This window comes from Talpa occidentalis, unplaced genomic scaffold (assembly GCF_014898055.3).
Source record: "Talpa occidentalis isolate TD23 unplaced genomic scaffold, MPIMG_talOcc4v2.1 talOcc4.3, whole genome shotgun sequence".
NCBI lineage: Eukaryota > Metazoa > Chordata > Mammalia > Eulipotyphla > Talpidae > Talpa > Talpa occidentalis.
In genome coordinates, this window is record NW_023603184.1 from 67,645,004 (window position 1) to 67,663,936 (window position 18,933).

At 34.3% G+C, this 18,933-nt stretch overlaps 1 protein-coding gene across 4 annotated transcripts in view; it reads right to left on the reverse strand.

Moving 5' to 3' along the window:
* Positions 1–18,933, reverse strand: part of DPP10 (dipeptidyl peptidase like 10) — a 611,591-nt gene that overhangs the window by 103,394 nt on the left and 489,264 nt on the right. The gene's annotated exons all lie outside the window — the stretch shown is intronic.

Below are 18,933 nucleotides of genomic sequence, written 5' to 3' on the forward strand. Positions count from 1 at the left end.
TCAATGGAACCATCCAGTACTTTTCTTTTTCCTTCTGGTTCACTTCACTTAGGATAATCCCTTCCAGTTCCATCCATGTTGCTGCTAATGGCATGAGCTTATTTTTTTAATTGTCTTGTAGTATTCCGTTGTATATATGTGTGCACACCCCATGTCTTCTTGATCAACTCATATGTTCTGTGGAATTTAGGTTGTTTTCATAGCTTGGCTATTGTAAATAGTCCTCCTATAAACAAAGGGTATCAGGTTTCCTTTGGGATTAATACTTTTGCAATTTGAGCATATCATAGTTTTCTAAAATATTAACACAACCACCTCAACAATGAAACAACACAGAGTTTAAACAGTGTTTATTCAAACAAAAGGAGTGTATTTAATAGAAATAATTCAGAATATTTATTTATAATGCACTATAAATATTTTTAATGCAGAACATTTGAATATATGTCTATGCAATAATATAACCTTCACAGAAATGCATACTTCGTGATTTTGATATTTATTTTTATCCTTTCCAAATTTCAGTCTTTATAAGTATAGATAAGACTAACCATCTACTCTAAGGATCTGTTGTGAAGAAAAAATGAGGTGAGTAATACAGAACTGATAAAACATGTGGCTACCACTCAAAACAGGTCTGACTTCACATAAGATAACTTGTTTTGAAATCCTAAATTTCTTGGAGACTATAAGCTCTAAATCAAAATAAAACCTCTATATCTTCCAGTCAATGTGTAAATTATCCCCAACTAATCAGGAGTGTAGAATAGTAATAGCAATAGAAGTTTGGCAGTAGTAATCATAGCAGCTGTAGTAGGTGGAGAAAGTGGGGGACTGGTATTAACAAATTATATCTACTGCTTTTTAAAGAAAAAGTTAACTGTGAGTAGGAAGTAGGAAATATACTTTTTATTGATTGCATGCAGCTCATAATTAGGAAAAAGTTGAAAACTCTATTTCAGGTGTCTCAAAATGGATGGAAGTTGTTTTATTGATTTTCATAGAATCTCCTAATTAAGGAAAAATATTAACTTTATTCTATCCATCTAAATATTAAGATTTGTATCTTTTGTTTACTATCCCCTTTTGCCTCTTGAGTGATATACATGAAATAGGTACACAGAGTTTTCTTAAGTGGAGGGAATTCCCTTTTTGTTCCTAAACTTTCTGTATGGTTTTTGTGAGTAATTGCAATTCAGATCATCCATACCCAAGCTACTTTTGCATGCATGACTATTATTAGGAGCAGGGGTGACTTATCCCAAAGTGATATTGTTGAAAATCTTCAGCTTTCTAAAGGGAACAAATTCTAAATCAAAATAGTTAATAAAATCTCCACGATTTCAGCAGATGCATGAATTATCCAAAACCAATGACCAGTAATTACATTTATATTTGAAGAACAGATTGGATGATATTCAGCATCCATATGAAACTGACATCTGTTTCAATGTAAAAGAACAAGCAATATGGAATCAGAATTTTAATTCCATTTTATGAAAGCTCCAATTCCAGGTGATGTCCACAAGATCATTTTCTATAGACAAAAAATTAGTGACTGCTTTTATGAAAATTTACATTTATAATTTCCTCACTCCTCCTTAATTGCCAAGGTTTTTCCTTGACTTATATTAGTTTAAAATAAAAATCACATATTCTAGCCACTAGCTTAGCAATATGAAAGCTACAAGTGTTCCTAGATACTATTTGGGCACTCTGATGAAATTAAACTGGATTCAAATGACACTCGTTGAAACTAGATTTAAATCACACCGAAAATATGACAAACACAAACCATTTATCTTTATGTTTCTGATTAAACTGTCATAATAGTTTTGACATCATTAATCAATTCTTTAATGAGCCACCTACAAAATATAACAGAAATGGAAAGCTATTTGATCAATTAGCTCTTCAATTTATAGAGAAAGCCAGTGAACCAGTTTTTAAAAAGAAAGAAGATTAAGACACAAAATAATTCACTGCTGGTAAAGTTACCACGAAGGAACAGAAGGATAGTTGGCAAGTTGAGAGGCATGTAATAAATGTTTCAAAAGGCAGAGTGGGCCACTGGTATGGGCAGTTTGTTAGAGGGTATATGGGACATATGCACATATGGAAAAACAAAAATGTAACCTCAGAATTAAGGTCAACATTAAAAAATGTTCCAAGAAATTACTCTAATCAATGTGCCTATCAATACTAGCTTGCTACCAAGTGATTGGACACAATCTGTGTTCATTGCTGGACTGAAGGTTTAAGAGTTGATTTTCAATTTTATGTCTTCTCTCCTCACTTCCACAACCACTGGCAAAGCTTCAAATTTGAGCATTGCAGCAGACTGAATTTTTGGATGGAGAACTCCATCCTCACCCTCAGACAATTTTTGATGAACATATAACGGGAAATGAATATTTGATATAAGAAGTCATTATGATTTTTCAGATGGAGAGTAATCACAATCTAAATTATCCTACTTTGACTCATTTAAGCAGAGACAATGCCTGATGTAAACTTACAATATCACACTCAGCAAACCTTATTTCAGTTTAAAAGATAAAGAAGAGCAAAATAAAGTGGGAATATGAATTAATGTTAGATTTATTGTATTTTTTTTTTAAAGATTTATTTATTTTTTTATTTTATTTATTTATTTATTTATTTATTTATACAAGCACTGGACAGTCAGAAGTGCGGGAGGGTGAGAGAATTCACCAGAGCCAGAGCGGGGAGCAGAGCAGGCAGAAGGACCGAAGTACACTGCTGAGGGGAGCAGCGGGCGGCAGGAGAGGTCTGCGCGCCATGTGGGACCCTCCTCCGGTGGCCGGGGAGCAGCTGGGGATCGAACCGGCGCTGCAGAGGCTGAGGGCAGCTTCACAACCCAGCGCTCAACCGCTGCACCACCGGGGAGGCCCAGATTTATTGTATTACTGAAAAACTCTACTGCTTTCAGTGATTTAAGTAAAAGTCCTGATAATTTTATATTAGAAACTGTGACTTAAAATATCTCCATACTCTGTAATGGTTTAGGAGAATGTGTGAAGCTGGGATAGTATTTGCATTGCTTTCTACTGGACAAATGTAATTAAGAAATTATCTCATAAAATATGTATTTCTGGCAAAGGTTTGGTGAAGGTTCCTTTTCTATGTTAGTTGTAAAGATGTAAAGTGTTATGACCAGGTGGGAAAACATGGCAATTGATAATGAAATAAATTCCATTCCACAGCAATCTCAAACCTGAGGACTTATCTTGTAGGAAACAACAACAAATACAGAGAACAATGCAGTGATATTCATTGTTCATTATAGCAAAATAGAAGCATCAAAGTAAAAACCCACCTACACAAACTATATGGGATGGACTATGATTCAACAATATCATGCAATAACATTCAGGCTTTGAAGATATAAATTAGTGCTACAAGAGTCAACCTGAAGGAATTTCATTGAGAAATTGTCTAGTGGAAAAACAACAACACAAAACAAAGAGTGAATTATCCTGAACTCACATCTGTGTATCACTGATAATACTAATACAAACTTATGCTAGTAGGACTCTCACTGACAGATAGACATTGGATATTTATCTCTTGGTACTCAGCCCTATATCTTTCCTTAGAATAGTCTTTTATTACTGTGGGTCACTGGAAACTTGAAATCTGTATTTCCAAGTCTCTTCTGAAAACCAGTCTTTCACAGCATCTTTGCTAGACAGTTATAGTTATATTCTATAAGACAGAGAGAGCTGCTAGTTAGTAACTGGAAGACATTTGCCCCTGCCAGTGCCTTTAGTGTATCATTTTCAGCATAGTGGTGCACTGGCAATGTGTGTGTGTGTGTGCACACAACTCTCTCTCTCTGTATATACACACACACATATATATATACACCACTTTTTTATTATATATGTGTATATATATATATGTAAGTATATACAAAACTAGTTATGTATGAGGGAAATATGGAAGGATATATATACTTGCCTTTTAATGTGGGTACATTTGTTGGAAGGAGAATGTGCAGTGACAAAGTAATGAATTTGATAAGTAATGGAAAGCAGATAGCCAAACAAGAGACTGAAAATATATGCTAAGAGCACTTGATCATTATGTTTGTATATAAATTCTACTATATAATATATATCACTTTCTCATTGATGCAAATTTATCATGATGATGACATCTATTTTAGTAGAAATTAGTTTAGCAGGTGGGTTACATGAGAAGTAGATATTTGTTTTAATTTGAAATTATTAATAAGGGTGTTTCCTTAACTTACAGAAGGGTTTTTCAATCCTCGTACTACTGAAATTTAGGCCTGGATAATCATTTGTTGTGGAGGACTGAGGTCCCTATAAAATGATCACCAGCATCCCTATCTCTACATTCATGGTGTCAGTTACCAGCCCCTCTCTCAGTTGTGATAACCAAAAATGCTTCTAGATTTTATCTACGCAATGTCTCCTGGAGCAGGACACAAATCATCCCTGGCAAGTTGAGAACTACTGATTTTGAGGGAGATAAGTTGTTTCATTCATAAATGAAATAATTTAGTTTACCTTCACAAAACTTTAATAGCCAATTTGCAATTTGCTGTTGGAAAGTACTGTACTGAGTGTATCTAGTACATAGAGATTAATGTACAGTCCCCACCTTTAAGAACATTATAATTTCGATAAGTCAGCAAATCTCTAAAAATCGAAGAAGAAAAAGCACATATTACTGGACTTAGCCATGAGTGGCAGGGGTTGGGAGCAGGGAAGTGGTTTGTGGAAACTTTTAAGAGATTCTAAGTTTAAATTGTCATGAAGGACAAGGAGAACTTGGATAGAAATAGAAAGCTACAGAGGAAATAGCGTCAGGTTGAAGGAACACATTGAAACAATAGCAGAACAATTATGGAAATACTAGGAAGAAAATTCTATAGGACGTCAGATACATTCCTATATGCCTATGGGTTCCTTAAAAGTTAAGATGGTGTCACACTCTAAAGCAGATTGAATGTCCAAACAGTATGAACTTATATTTTCAGGGCTTCAGAGATTTAAGTTGTTTAGAATGGTTGAGTGGGGCCTCCCTGGTATAGCAGGGGGTTGAGACACGACCTGTGAAGCTGACCGCAGCCTCTGCAGCACAAGTCCCGGCCAGCTGGGGAGCAACCCACATGGCACAGCAGAACTCTCCTGACTCGCCTGCTGGTCCTCTCAGCAATGTATTTCAGTCAATCTGCCTGTTCTGTTCCCCACTCTGTCTCTGGTGAATCCTCTCATCCCCCACACGTCTGCCCTGTGCCCCAGCTCTTGTATGCATAAATAAAATAAATCTTAAAAAAAGAATGGGTGAGTGGTTTGATCAACTCTAGGAAAACATTTAGAAAAATAAATGGTGGTAATTAAAGAATAAGTGGATGGTGGGAATGATAGTTGACAGAAGTATAATTCAAATATACTGCTAAATAGGTATGGTAATTGTTAAAAGGCAGCCATTCCAGCCCACTTATATTTAAAATTTTTGCAAATTATAAGGCCAGAAGGATCTTTCATGGATCCTTCTGAGATATACTCTGAGAGTCAGTGTGGTAGATATTTTGCACTAGCTACATACCTTTTCCTCTGGGAAGAACCTTTGCAGTTCTTACCTCTTCCCCTGCCCCAAAAGAGTAACAACATTCAGACTATCAAAGCCTATCTCCTCTTGACTCCTGGCTCAGCAACCATACTTCGGACTCATCACACTCCCTGGCTCAACACTCTCTCCAAACTTTCTGTGGAGTCTTTGACTTTTGTTTTACTAGGAACATATTTTAATGTTTTATCTTGTCCATTTACTAATTTCTTTTGTTTTCTTTAGAACATTTTTACATTGAGATAACTTTGGCTTACATTATTATTGGTATTTTGGAAGGACAGGATTCCCCCCCACCCCAGTTATCCCCACTGTAATGTAACCCCCACCAAACCACCAATAGCCCACCACCATAGTCCACTGTGCTTCCTTCCAGAGTTCATCTTAAATATTCATCATCAACATGAATTTAATGTGATCTTATTTTGGAAACAAGTGAAAAACATGAAGATTTTATAGTATTTTGAGCCATTATTAGAGATTAGATATTATTTTCTAGTTAGTGATAAAGTATCATTTTATGAACAGCAGTAAGACAGTCAATTATGTACATATTACTTTTACCAAGAGAGAGTGAAAATAAGCCATCTTAAATGCTATCATGTCTGTAAGATGTTACAAGACAAGTGAGAGTGCTTTTTAACAAATAAATGTATTTGAACTATGTGAGTCATATTCCATTTAATCAATCAGGTTAAGTTGAATTAGTAGGGAAATTTTCTCCTTTCAGCTATATGCTACATTTCAGTCTAGGAAATATTCTGAGGAATAATTCTATAAATCTTTTAACAATAAACATAAATAAAAATTATTTCTTGTACATAATAGAGATGTTTTTAACATGAAAAATATAAGCAAACTAAAAAAGAGTCAGAGTATTTTGGCTTTATATTTAGAAAAGTTAAAATGAAACAGAGACAATAATAAATTTTACCAAAGATGGAAAGCAACAAAAACTGTCATGTGCTTATGATGAAAGAGTAAATTGGTAGAATCATTTTAAAAAACTCTGTAAGAGTTTTTTACCAAGGTTGAACTTATATATAACTACAAGATTAAGCAGCTCCACCCATGGTATATACTTAACCCATGGTATATACTTATATATTCTTTTGTATATAACAAAAGAAATTTGTGTGTGTCATTTTCAAAAGACTTGTATAGTACTACTCCAAAGAGTGCTATATATAATAACCAATGATAATGTTGTAAGTCAAATAATGATTACCCTTCCAAGGAAATAGTGACTATAAAGGAGAATAGAAGACTTGGGGATATGAACAAGGATTTTTCACTGTTCACAAGGGTCAACTCTTCATATCTTTGTAAATTTGCTGCATGTTATGTTAAAGAAAATGGTTACTCAATTTTTATTGTTAATCATAACTAATTAAAATATTACCAGCATGATTTGTTGAAAGCTGCAGTGCAGCATTTCACATTATAAAAATTCCTTTTCCATAATTTGCTAGCATGTAATAAATTCTGAATGTCCATTTATATAATGCAAAGTAAAGCTATGGGCACAAGTTACATAGTTTGATTACCTCTGACATTTTGTCTTTGAATAAATCTCTGTTGGTTTTAGAGAATGGCTTTCATTTCTCTGCAGTATCATCTCTGGGACATAGAACAACTAATTCAAATTATTCATGTCACCTTTGCACCAGTACCTGACACTTAAGAGATAAAACCACTATCAGAGAACTCAGAGAACTCTCATCCCTTGACATTTGCAATTATTCATATCAGGAAGTCCTTTCAAGGAGTACTTATTTCTTAAAACCTTTACAGAGTATTATGCATTTTCCAGGAAGTGAAATATAGCCCTTTGTCTTAAATTCATAACTATGTTAGTCACTTCTCAGCTCCAAAGCCTGATCTTTTATTCCTGCTTTTTTCCAGAGACAAATGGATACCAGATGAAAGTTAGCAAACAGATAACTAAGACCAACTCTAATCAATCAAATGTCACAGCAGACTATCTCTTGGCTATGTCAGTTCACAAAACTCATTTCATAAGAGAAGACCTCATAATAAATAAATCATTTTGTAATTGAAAAATTAATTAATATATTTGTAACTGGGGCATATAAAAGATAGTCATCAACATTATGACATTGTGAAAAATCTTTACGTACTGATTTATTTTTTATTAAAATGCTAATTGATTGAATTATCTAATAATTGTATATCCATCTTCTCCTGTATTCTGCCTTCTCTTTTGTTTGTCCTTCAGCACCTTGTCTTCTTGCTTTGTATCCTTTCTTCTCATCCTCCATTATAAACTGAGTATGTTCTGTGCACAGTTTGCCCTTTAGGCACTATGCTAAGTTTTGGGAAATAAACACAACACAAAGATAAGATCTTATAATCTAAAGTGACTTTCCCAAATAAAGCACATGTAAGTTAATGTAGATATCAGAGGTAGGGAAAAAATACAATGTGTGAGGACATTAACTTAGGGGAAGGTATTACTGCCTCTTATGTATCATGGTCACAGAACTTGAAGAGGAAGATAAAAATAAAAGAACTGTAGAAAAAAGGGATTTCTATCAAAGAGACATGGAGTCTAATCTTAGCAATGTTCTTCCATCCTCTGCCAGGGAGCAACCCACAGGGTGCAGCAGACCTCTCCTGTCGTGCCTGCTGCTCCCCTCAGCAGTGTATTTGTCAGTCTGCCTGTTCTGTTCCCCACTCTGTCTCTGGTGAATCCTCTCACCCTCCCACACATCTGGTCTGTACCTCGGTTCTTGTGTAAATAAATAAATAAATCTTAAAAAAAAATAAAAATGGATGAATTCTTGCCATTTTCAACAACATGGATGGAACTGGAGGGATTATGCTAAGTGAAATAAGTCAGAAGGAGAAAGTTAAAGGGAGGATGGTGTCACTTATATGAGGAATGCAGAGAAATAAAACAGAGGATCAGATAAAGTCAAACAATAACAAGCCCTAGAAATCTGACTGCAGAACTGAGGTTTTAGAAAGAGAGGGGGAGAGGCAGAAACAAAGATGGGAGGGAGAATTGGACTATGGTAGAGGGCTATGGGTGGCTTGGTTGTGGTTCTATATAGTAATAGCATCTGAATGGGGAGATCCTACATCTCTAAATCAAAAACAACATTGTAAACTATAAACCAATGTTCTCTCTTTCTCCCTCTCTCTCTCACACACATACACACACAAAGCAAGCAAGCAATTAACCATAAAATATTATATTTGGGGAGAATGAAATATTTCTATACAATTCTAAAATCCTAAGAAGAAACTTAAGCATTTGAAGATGGTAAATGACTGACTATACCCCTTGTTTCTCTATATCAGTTACAAAATATAATTGTATACAAAACATACAATACATTCTTATTCAGCCACTCAGCATTTGACTTCCCTTCTTATATATTGGGGGACCCTTGCATTATCTGAGCCCTGTGTGTGTGTGTGTATGTACAGAGCTTAAATTCTAATTACAAAGAAAGGGAAACAGATAAAACATCTATTGGTCATAGTTCATGTTCACATATATGGCTCTTACTTTTTTTTTTCTTTTTGAAAGAAAGGAACTCTTTTTTTAAAGATTTATTTATTTATGCATACAAAAGCTGGGGTACAGGCCAGAGCTGCAGGGGGTGAGAGGATTCACCAGAGATAGAGTGGTGAACAGAACAGGCAGACTGACTGAAACACACTGCCGAGGGGAGCAGTGGGTGAGACAGGAGGGGTCTGCCTCACCATGTGGGTTGCTTCCTGGATGGCTGGGGATCGAACCCATGCTGCAGAGCCTTGGATTGCTCCATAGTGTGGTGCTCAACACCCTGCGCCACCAGGGAGGTCCCATGGCTCTTACTTTGAAGGAATAAAGTTGCTGTGGAGGAGTTATTCATAAAAGCAACAGTGAATCTTAAGGTTCCAGCAAGAGCAGAGATGAATGCCCGCCAATGTAGCTGCTGTTTGCTGCATCCTCATCATGTCTTCCTACGCATCCTAATAAATTTTTCCTGAACTTTTTCCTGTCTTCAACAATGTCTGACCCTTCATAGTTTCTGTTCATTTTTCACTCCTGGAATTCCAAGTTTCTAATTGATTCTGAGAACTTTCAGAAACAGTTCAATGAATTTACTTTCTGTTGAGAACTTGAGTTCAGTTCTCTTACTTACCTCCTAATTGCCAGGTGGCTCATAACAGTTTAACTTTGAAACCCTTATTAAGTCCCTCAATGCCATTTATCCTGGGAGTTAGCTGAATTAATATATTTCTTTTCAGCTAGTTATCTTCTTTCTAGTCCAGCCAAAGACTAGCAAAATAGCATGGTGCATGTACTACTTAACTTCTAACATTAAAACAATTTGATTTTATATTTGTATTGTAATTCCCTTTATTTCAAATGGAGACTCCAGATTTTATAAAAGAGATTCCATGAAGGAGGGTTGAGGGGAACTAGGAGGAATTCTCATATGCTTATCAATGGGTTTGTGCCTAATGCTTTCCAGTTTATGGGCATGCTGATAAGAAAACAAATTGAAAAATGCAGAAGGTGGAACCAACCTTGGCTATCTCCCATGCACATTTTCCCCATAGCTCTAGAGTCTTTATTCTACTTCATGCAATCTCAAGGCATACGTGGCCACAAATGAAGAAATATAGGTGTTTGTTTATTTTTTACAATACAGAAACATCCAGATTTTAAAACTATACCTTCCAAAATACTAAACATTATTAAAATCACCACAGGAAAATGGACTTAGTAATGAAATGTCTGTATTCAGTACTAATATTTATTCTAGTTAATGTCCTTATGAAGTTATTTTAATTGAGCCATGATGAACTTAAGGATAAGAATCTTTTAAATTCAAGAATTACTTAGAATCTGGAATTAACATCTCTTGAAATATTCATCTTAGGTTGTTTGCAGTAGAATATTCACCACTCAATCCAATGATAAAGTAGACTATGTCAATGCTTTGATATTGTGGTGTTGCCCAATTGAACAAGTATTATACTATCAGTATTCCATAAAGAGTAAAATATAAATTTTTTAGGCTAAAATTCTGAGCAAAGTGTATTTTTAGGAGTTATTATTAATCCATCTATAAGGCAACTTCTGCCTATGTCAGTCTCTACACTTTCTATGACTTAACATAAATATCTCTATATCAATATATAGATATATAAATATATTTTGTCTGTATGTGTTTTGTTTCTTTTTTTTTTTTTATTTATTTATTTATTTATACAAGCATTGGGTACAGTCAGAAGCGCGGGAAGGTGAGATAATTCACCGAGCCAGAGCGGGGAGCAGAGCAGGCAGAAGGACCGAAGTACACTGCTGAGGGGAGCAGCGGGTGGCAGGAGAGGTCTGCGCGCCATGTGGGACCCTCCTCTGGTGGCTGGGGAGCATCCGGGGATCGAACCGGCACTGCAGAGGCTGCGGGCAGCTTCGCAACCCAGCACTCAACCGCTGCGCCACCAGGGAGGCCCTTTATTTTTATTTGCTTCTTTCTTGGAGAGGCACTTTTAAAGGAAAAATCTACTTTGGACTGAACGGTAATAGAAACATTATGGTGAAATAAGACTTTTTTTCAAATGTTAATGTCAGGTGTTATTGTACATTTCATATTATTTAAAATAGAATAAATATATATTTACTATTTGAGGAAATATTTTAAAGTTTCTTAATGAAGAAGGCTTAAAGATCAAATAAGACAGTGCATTATATGTTGGATGGGGTCTATATGGAAGGGTGTTCATTATACAGTTCATTCTATAATATTTTATTATACTCCTTATATGTACCACATGTATGACACAAATGTTAGTGGAATGTCAGTTACTGTTGTTGATAAATTCATAGTTTAAAATTAGAAATAGAAAAAAATTAACTTATAGATTTTGGCATTCATAAGTGTAGTAATACACAGCATTATTAGTATGTAACGGAAAGACATGAGCCAGCCTGATTGAAGGACAAAAGAACATAAAAAGTCTTTACATGAGACAAGACATTCTTGTTGAATCTATAAGTTCTAGTAGATTTTGCTGAGCAGAGAAAGGGAAAACAATATTCCAAGTAGAGGAAATGGCATAAGAAAAGGCACATTTAGATTATCAGATATTGGAAACACAATATACAAAAAAGCATCAAGGAAAGAAAAATAAATGACAAGGCAAGAGATGTGTGTTAGAATGAATGAAGACAGACTATAGATATGAAACAATTATAAGAAAATTGGAAAGTGGTGGAGTAACACACAGATAAGGAGATGTTTTCTTAACATGTATTCCTTTAAATTTTTGAGTGATCATTATGAAGATCAGTTCCATCTAAAAACATACAAGAATATTATTAGTCCAGTTGTGGAGATACAAAGCTGGATGAAGCATCTTGAAAAATATTCAGTGTGATCCTAGAAATATTTAAATATTTTTAATTAATCTGAACAATTATATTCTGTACCGTTTCTTCTAGTTGAGAGATGAGATCTCAAAGATCTTAGTGATGCTGTAATATTAACAACTAAGGCAAAGGATATCTATCTCAAATTGAACCTTCAAATATCTATCCCATATGGTTTCCTGATTCAACATGAATTAGCAGAGTAAACAAAGGCCTTATCCTCTGTTAGAACTGACTGCTTTCATGTTAGCCTTTGGTGGGAGGTGGCCATTTTCTGAGTTTGATATTTATAATACTTTAATGTTGGAACAAAGCAGACTTGAGAGAAATAGAAAAGTAGATATTTAGAGACAGCAATTTGACATCATGGGAAATACCAAGTTTAGTCTCCACTGATAGTTTTATGTGATAACTTTTGAAGATATACAATATGATTGAAAGGGAAATGCACAATGAGATATTTGGTTGGATGTCACCAGTGCACACAGATTTCTGTGTCTATAAACAGAGGATCAATAATAAAAAATAGATAAAAGAGATAATGGCTGGTATTGAACTAACTTTCAAAGCAGTCTCAAGATTTTAAAATTAATATTAAGGAGAAGGAAGATGAAAAAGGAACAGAGGATAAAAAAAGGAGAACTCAAATTGAGGAAATATGTCCAAGATTTAAACTATTGCTTCAAAATCATTTAGTCTGCACAGGATGCAAATGTACTGTCCAGAATCTTTAATTACATACTTCATCAAGCAGCAAGATAACTTCTAGCAGCATTTATCCTACCAAAGAAGACCATCAAACTCCTTAAGGCCCTGTCATCACTGCAATTAAACCTCCTTGCCCTATGCTTAGCGATCACCTTCAGAAAACTTTATCAACTAAATCTCTCATGTCATTTATTGCTCTTTGTATTAGTCATCCCAAGATGCTAACTATTGACACTAACAATCATCCTCCTCCATGTCATCTTTCCTATAATAATGCTCAGTACTCCCTCGCCCTTTATCAACTCTACTTATCCTTATATTTTACTGTACATTTGAAAACTGGCACTCCAAAACCAATCAACTTCCCCAACATTTCGCTAAGGGTTGCCTTGTTTTTGCCATAACTGAACCCTAGTTCCTTTGAGGTCATTATTACCCAGCAGCACTCTCTAGTGACTCCTGCATATTATCTCATACATCAAGGCACTCATTGGTCTCTATTGCTTCCTGAGAGCCTATTAAAAACCACCTCAACATTAAAAAAAATCTTTTCATGTGAGTTTAAAAATTGAGTCTTTAATGTAGAAAAGTGCTGTTATAAAACATTAGTTCTAATAGGTGGGCACCATATGAAAAAAAAAATCCATAGTCTAGTGCAAGTTCAACAAACTATCATGTATGAGCAAAATTTAGTTTTCCTGTGGGTTTGTATTGTCTATGAGTTAAGGATATTTTTGCAGACTAACATTTGTAAACCCCAATTAAATAAAAAGTAATCTCACAAAAAAGTTTGTTTTTCTCACTATGGTTGATAATTGCAGAACATTGTACTTCATAATTATTTTATCTTGAAATACTCAAATTTTGTGGCAATCTGTTTTCTTTCTTGTTAATGTAAGAACTTTAATTCTGCCTCTTGTTCTGCCAGAACAAAATTATTTACTATCTGGTATTTTACAAAAAAAGTTTCCTGACCTTTGCAAAAGCTCTGGTTTAGGGTGAAACAATTAAGAAACCTTGAATTAAATATTACATAATTTGCTTTTTATTTATTTTCTCAATTCCGGATTCTTTATGGCTTCTGATAATTTCATTGTGAAGCATTGCAATTCATATGAATCACTGCATTTTATCTATGATTTTTTTTTTTAATTCAGAACAACTTGTAGGCCAAGTATTCTAATGAAAACTTTGTAAAGTGCATTTTAAAATAAGTCCTGTTTCTTAAATAAATATGAACTGGTCATATGAATCATTATTTACATCCGTAAAGGCCAATTATTTTCACAAGTTTCAAATTGCATAAAACTCTTCAACAAGATGTGAGTCAACTCTCTGTAAGCAAATTTCAGCAGCAATAACAAAACTCAAGTTGAGGACATTAAATATTAAGAATTGGCTAGAATTAATGTGATTTACTGCGAGAAATGTCTTCATATTTTTTTCTTTAAAGCTGGAGTGAGAATCTCCCAAACCAATGGATTATCCATACTTCAAGGACATGTCTACGTTAAACACAGGATACTTAACAGAGGAGAGTTATTTACACACTGGCTTCATTTATCATGTTCTATTGTTTCCCCCTTGTTAACCTTTTGTTCTTTCTTTCTTCTCTCTTCCTTCTACATTTCCTCCCTCTGTTCTTTTCTGCTTTCCTTCCTTTTTCTTATTTCAATTTTCAAAGTTAACATTCTGGGCCTCTTCACATGGTGATCATGTAGTTAAAACAAAACCACAAACATAATTCTTATTCTCACTATTTATAAATTGTGGATATTTTTCATACCCACAAGTATAATGGGTTGACATTCTGAATCTTTATTAAAGGGGCTGTCGGTGAACTCTATTCTACTCAGTCTCCTTCCCTCCACTCTGATAAATCAATACTATATACACCAGTTGGAATCTTTAAAGTGCACTTGTGATGTTAAACAATTCACAGCAACTCTCAATTTACAATCCCACCAAATGTTGAGCCACCATAGCATTGCAGGTCAACAAATGCCACTCTGTCTTAATAAACCCTTCCTTTTGTTTTAACCTTTTAGATTCTCTGACATAACAAATTAAACCCAAAACAAATATATCAAATCTTGCCCAAATGTCTTTGCAAATTATATTTAATCTTTTATAAAATCTTATTTTCTACAAATAGATGGATATCATATTCAAAACCAAAAATCAAATAAACCATGATTCTAAGAAACAAGCCCACTCTTTTCTCCCCTTAATAAAGTACATGAAGACAGAATTGGGCTTTTGGTGGTAAAGTTAATGCACTATATACACATGTTGATTGTCAATGAAATACAATCTTATGTTATAATGCAGTGCTATTTCAATAAAAAAATATGCATTCAACTACCACCATCTGCATGTTACTGTGCTAAATCCATTGCAATTTTGCCCACTGTATTTCTTTATTTATCACCTTCTGCTTGTAGATTTATTTTCATGGAGGGATTGCTCCCCTTCAAGTATTATTACCATAGTGTACCCACCAAAACCCTCTAGTCCATGGTTCTTTAATATTATTCCAACTCAATTCTCCAGATTGACTAACACATAGCAGATTCTAAAAGCAAGCTTCTTATTCATTAAAAACTCAAGCGCCTAGTTTATATGGAAAATATTTTCCACATTTTACTGACTAAATTCTTGAAAGTAATAACCTTTGGGAGAACTACATGTAAGAGGAAAACTGAAATAATTAATAAATAATTCATTAATCATATGATTAAAACTGAATTAACTACCAAAGAAAATGTACATTTGGTTTTACAAATAAGACCAGGGAAAATAGGAAAATCTCAAAAACTCACACTTTTCTCAAATAAAGTTGAAATAATTATATATCATTAATCATTTAGGAGGCATGTTCAGAATGACTCACTTCAACTTTTCCAATGTATTGCAAACAATATTGTTGAGAAAAAAAATATGAACACGGCTTATGGATGCACGATTCCCACTCTTATTTGACTGATGGAAATACATTATTACACATCCTTATATTTTAAACTTAATTAACTAAAATCTGACTTTCATTAGTGATTTGGCAATTTGAAGTGCCTTGTGTAAGTTATCATTAAGGAAATTAAAACTCATATATAGAACTGTAAATGTACAGTTTTCTTACTCTCCTGCCTTTTATTAGTATAGTTGTCAACAGTATCATAGAAACACATTATCGACCATCAAAACCATATTACTTTTGATCCTCACAGTAGTATGCTTTACAAAAAAGTTAAGAGAAAAGAGTGTTTAACGTTTCCTCGAATATTTGACATTCTCACTGTCCTTCATTCGTGAAGTTCTGAATTTCCCTCTGGTATCATTTTTCTTGTTTTTCTTTCTTTCTTTCTTTCTTTCTTTTTTTTTTAAGCATGAAAGCAATTCTTGTAGCATGGATCAGGTGGAGAATTTTTTTCCCCCTTTTATCTGAAATTATCTCTATTTCACCTGATTCTTCATGGTTTCTGACAAGAAGTCTACAGGCATTGTAACTGCTTATTCTTTGTATGTTGTGGTGTGGGGTTTGTGGTTTGTATTTCGATGTTCGTCTGGTTGCTTCAACATTTTCACTTCATCTTGTCAATAGGTTGACTGATAGGAGCTCAGCAGTGGTTCTCTTGGATTATATTGTTTTGGGGAGTCACTGAAGATTTTGAATGTATAAATTTATTATTTTTATTACATTTTAGATTTTTTGGCTGTCTTTTGTTCATTGTTTTTCCTGTCCCAAACTTTTCTCTAATTTTGAAATTCCAGTTTTCATATGTTAGACCTTTGGTAGTATCCTGCTGGTTCTTGGGGCTCTATTTTTTGAACCTCTCACTATTTTTCCAGTTTGAATAATATATATTGATCTCTGCATCTACTGCCCAGTTATTTCCATTCTGCTCTGAATTCCATCTAGTTTCTTTTCAATTTTAGATATTGTTTATATTTCTGAAAGAGTTCATTTAATATTTTATATATGTGTGTGCAAAATATTATATACATATATATATGAGCTACCTCTCATACGTCTATATGAGATATCTATGTACACGAGATGGAATATATATGTATATGTATCTAGTTAGCTAGAAATATGAATATTATATATATATATGTATTTCTATGCTGATAAATTCCATCTTTTCATACCTTATGTATTTATTTAACTGACTCTCAAGGAATACAGAATAGCAGCTTTAAAGTTCTTGCTTGAAAATTCAAGCATCTGTAGTTCAGATTCTGTGGGACACCTGGCTGAGTTTGCTTACACAATTGGTAATACTCTTTGACTCTCTCAGAATTTCCCCCTTACTCTCTGGCTGTCACAGTGACCTAGGGACTCGTCCCCTTGTTCCTGTCTTAAAGATGGGATTTTTCTTTTCAGAAATTCAGTTCTCTACATATTCACAACTGCCTCAACTATAGTTGCCTTCAGGATAAAACCTCGGACAAAACAAATAGAAAACCAAAAATGGATGACCATGCCTGTTTGTCACTTTACTGTTAACTTTTATTGCCTTCTAAAAGCAACTTGGTTTTGTTCAGGCTCCACAATCCTTGAGTTGTTTTGTTTCGCTTTTATTTGATTTTTATTTCTGATGTTTTAACCAGAGTTTAGAGATGAAATCACCAAAGACTACTTTGTTAGCAGCCCACTCTTCATATCAGAGTTGAGAAACTATTTATTAAACGAGTGCAAGTTCATTTAATTAGAGAAAGCTTTGGAAGAGAAAGGTTATTTTACATTATGAAATTTGTCATATTCCTGGTGCATATTTTTCTTTTCTCTTTCAAGTTGAATTTCTTGATTTCCAGTAAGTGAACATATTTGAAAAAGTGAGTGTGGTTTAAATTTGAGGACAACCTAGTTCTAAGAACCCATTTAAAGACCTGATATAATGGTAGATACATGTTGTTATGTTTCTGAGGCATAACTGGACATTTTGGTGACATCAAATTGATTAGAAATGGTGAAAGTTTTCTAAGGAAATGTTCTTTTGGAAAACATCGGATTAGGATAAAATGAAACACGCCTTCCAAGAAATCACTGAACAAACTTTTAAACTCTTTTTAAAAATGTATTAACTTCTATTGATATACTATGGGTTTACTGCACTGTATACTATTTAGAAGTTTGGGTTCACACCTTTTCAGATGCACATTAGCACACCACACTGTCCACCAAAGCACTCATAGTCCTCAACCATAATCCACTGGGACTCTACCCCTTTACCTGTCATTCTCCATCTATCCCCTCTGGGAGCTTCAATTCTAGTCTATTTTTCTAGGATTTGTTTTGGTTTAGCTTTGTATATTTCATTGTATTTATTCTTTTTTGTTTTACTCATTTTTATTGCATTATTTTTTATCAGAGTAATGTTGGTGTACTCCTCCGCATTTCTCTTTAGCCTCCTGCTTATGTCACTTAATAGTCTTCTCTAGTTCTATCCATACTGTCTCAAATGGCAAGATGTCATCTTTTTAATAGCTGAGTAGTATTCCAGTATGCACTAAATCTTCTTTGTCCAATCATCCCTCATGAACACTTACATTGTATCCATATCTCAGCTATTGTAAAAGTGTGGCAATGGACATAAGAGTACATACATCCCTTTCAAGGGTGTTTTGGCATTCTTCCGATAGCTATCTATGGATGGAATTGCTGGAATATATGGTCAATCTATTTTTAATATTTTTAGAAACCTCCATACTGTTTTCCATGGGGTTGGACAGATCGACATTTCCTCCAAACAGTATACAAGGGGTCCTTTTCCTACACATCCTCACAGACACTTCTTTCTGTTCTTTTTGATGTGGGCTATTCTCACAGACGTAAAATGGTATTGAATTGTGCTTTTGATTTACATTCCCCTGATGATGCATAATGATGAGCACTTCTTTATGTGTCTGATGGCCATCTATATATGTCTTTAGAGAAGCGTCTATTTAGATTTTCTCTCCATATTTTGATTGAGATGTTTTCTAGGGTTTCCTAGAAAACAAAAATTGTTTCACACAGTTTTTTTTGAAGTGCATGAGTTTTTATTTTATTTTTTTTTTATAGAGGCATGTTTTAATTAATTAATTTGTTTGTTTTTGTTTTATATATATGCACTGGGTACAGTCGGAAGCGCGGGAGGGTGAGAGAATTCACCAGAGCCAGAGCGGGGAGCACAGCAGGCAGAAGGACCGAAGTACAC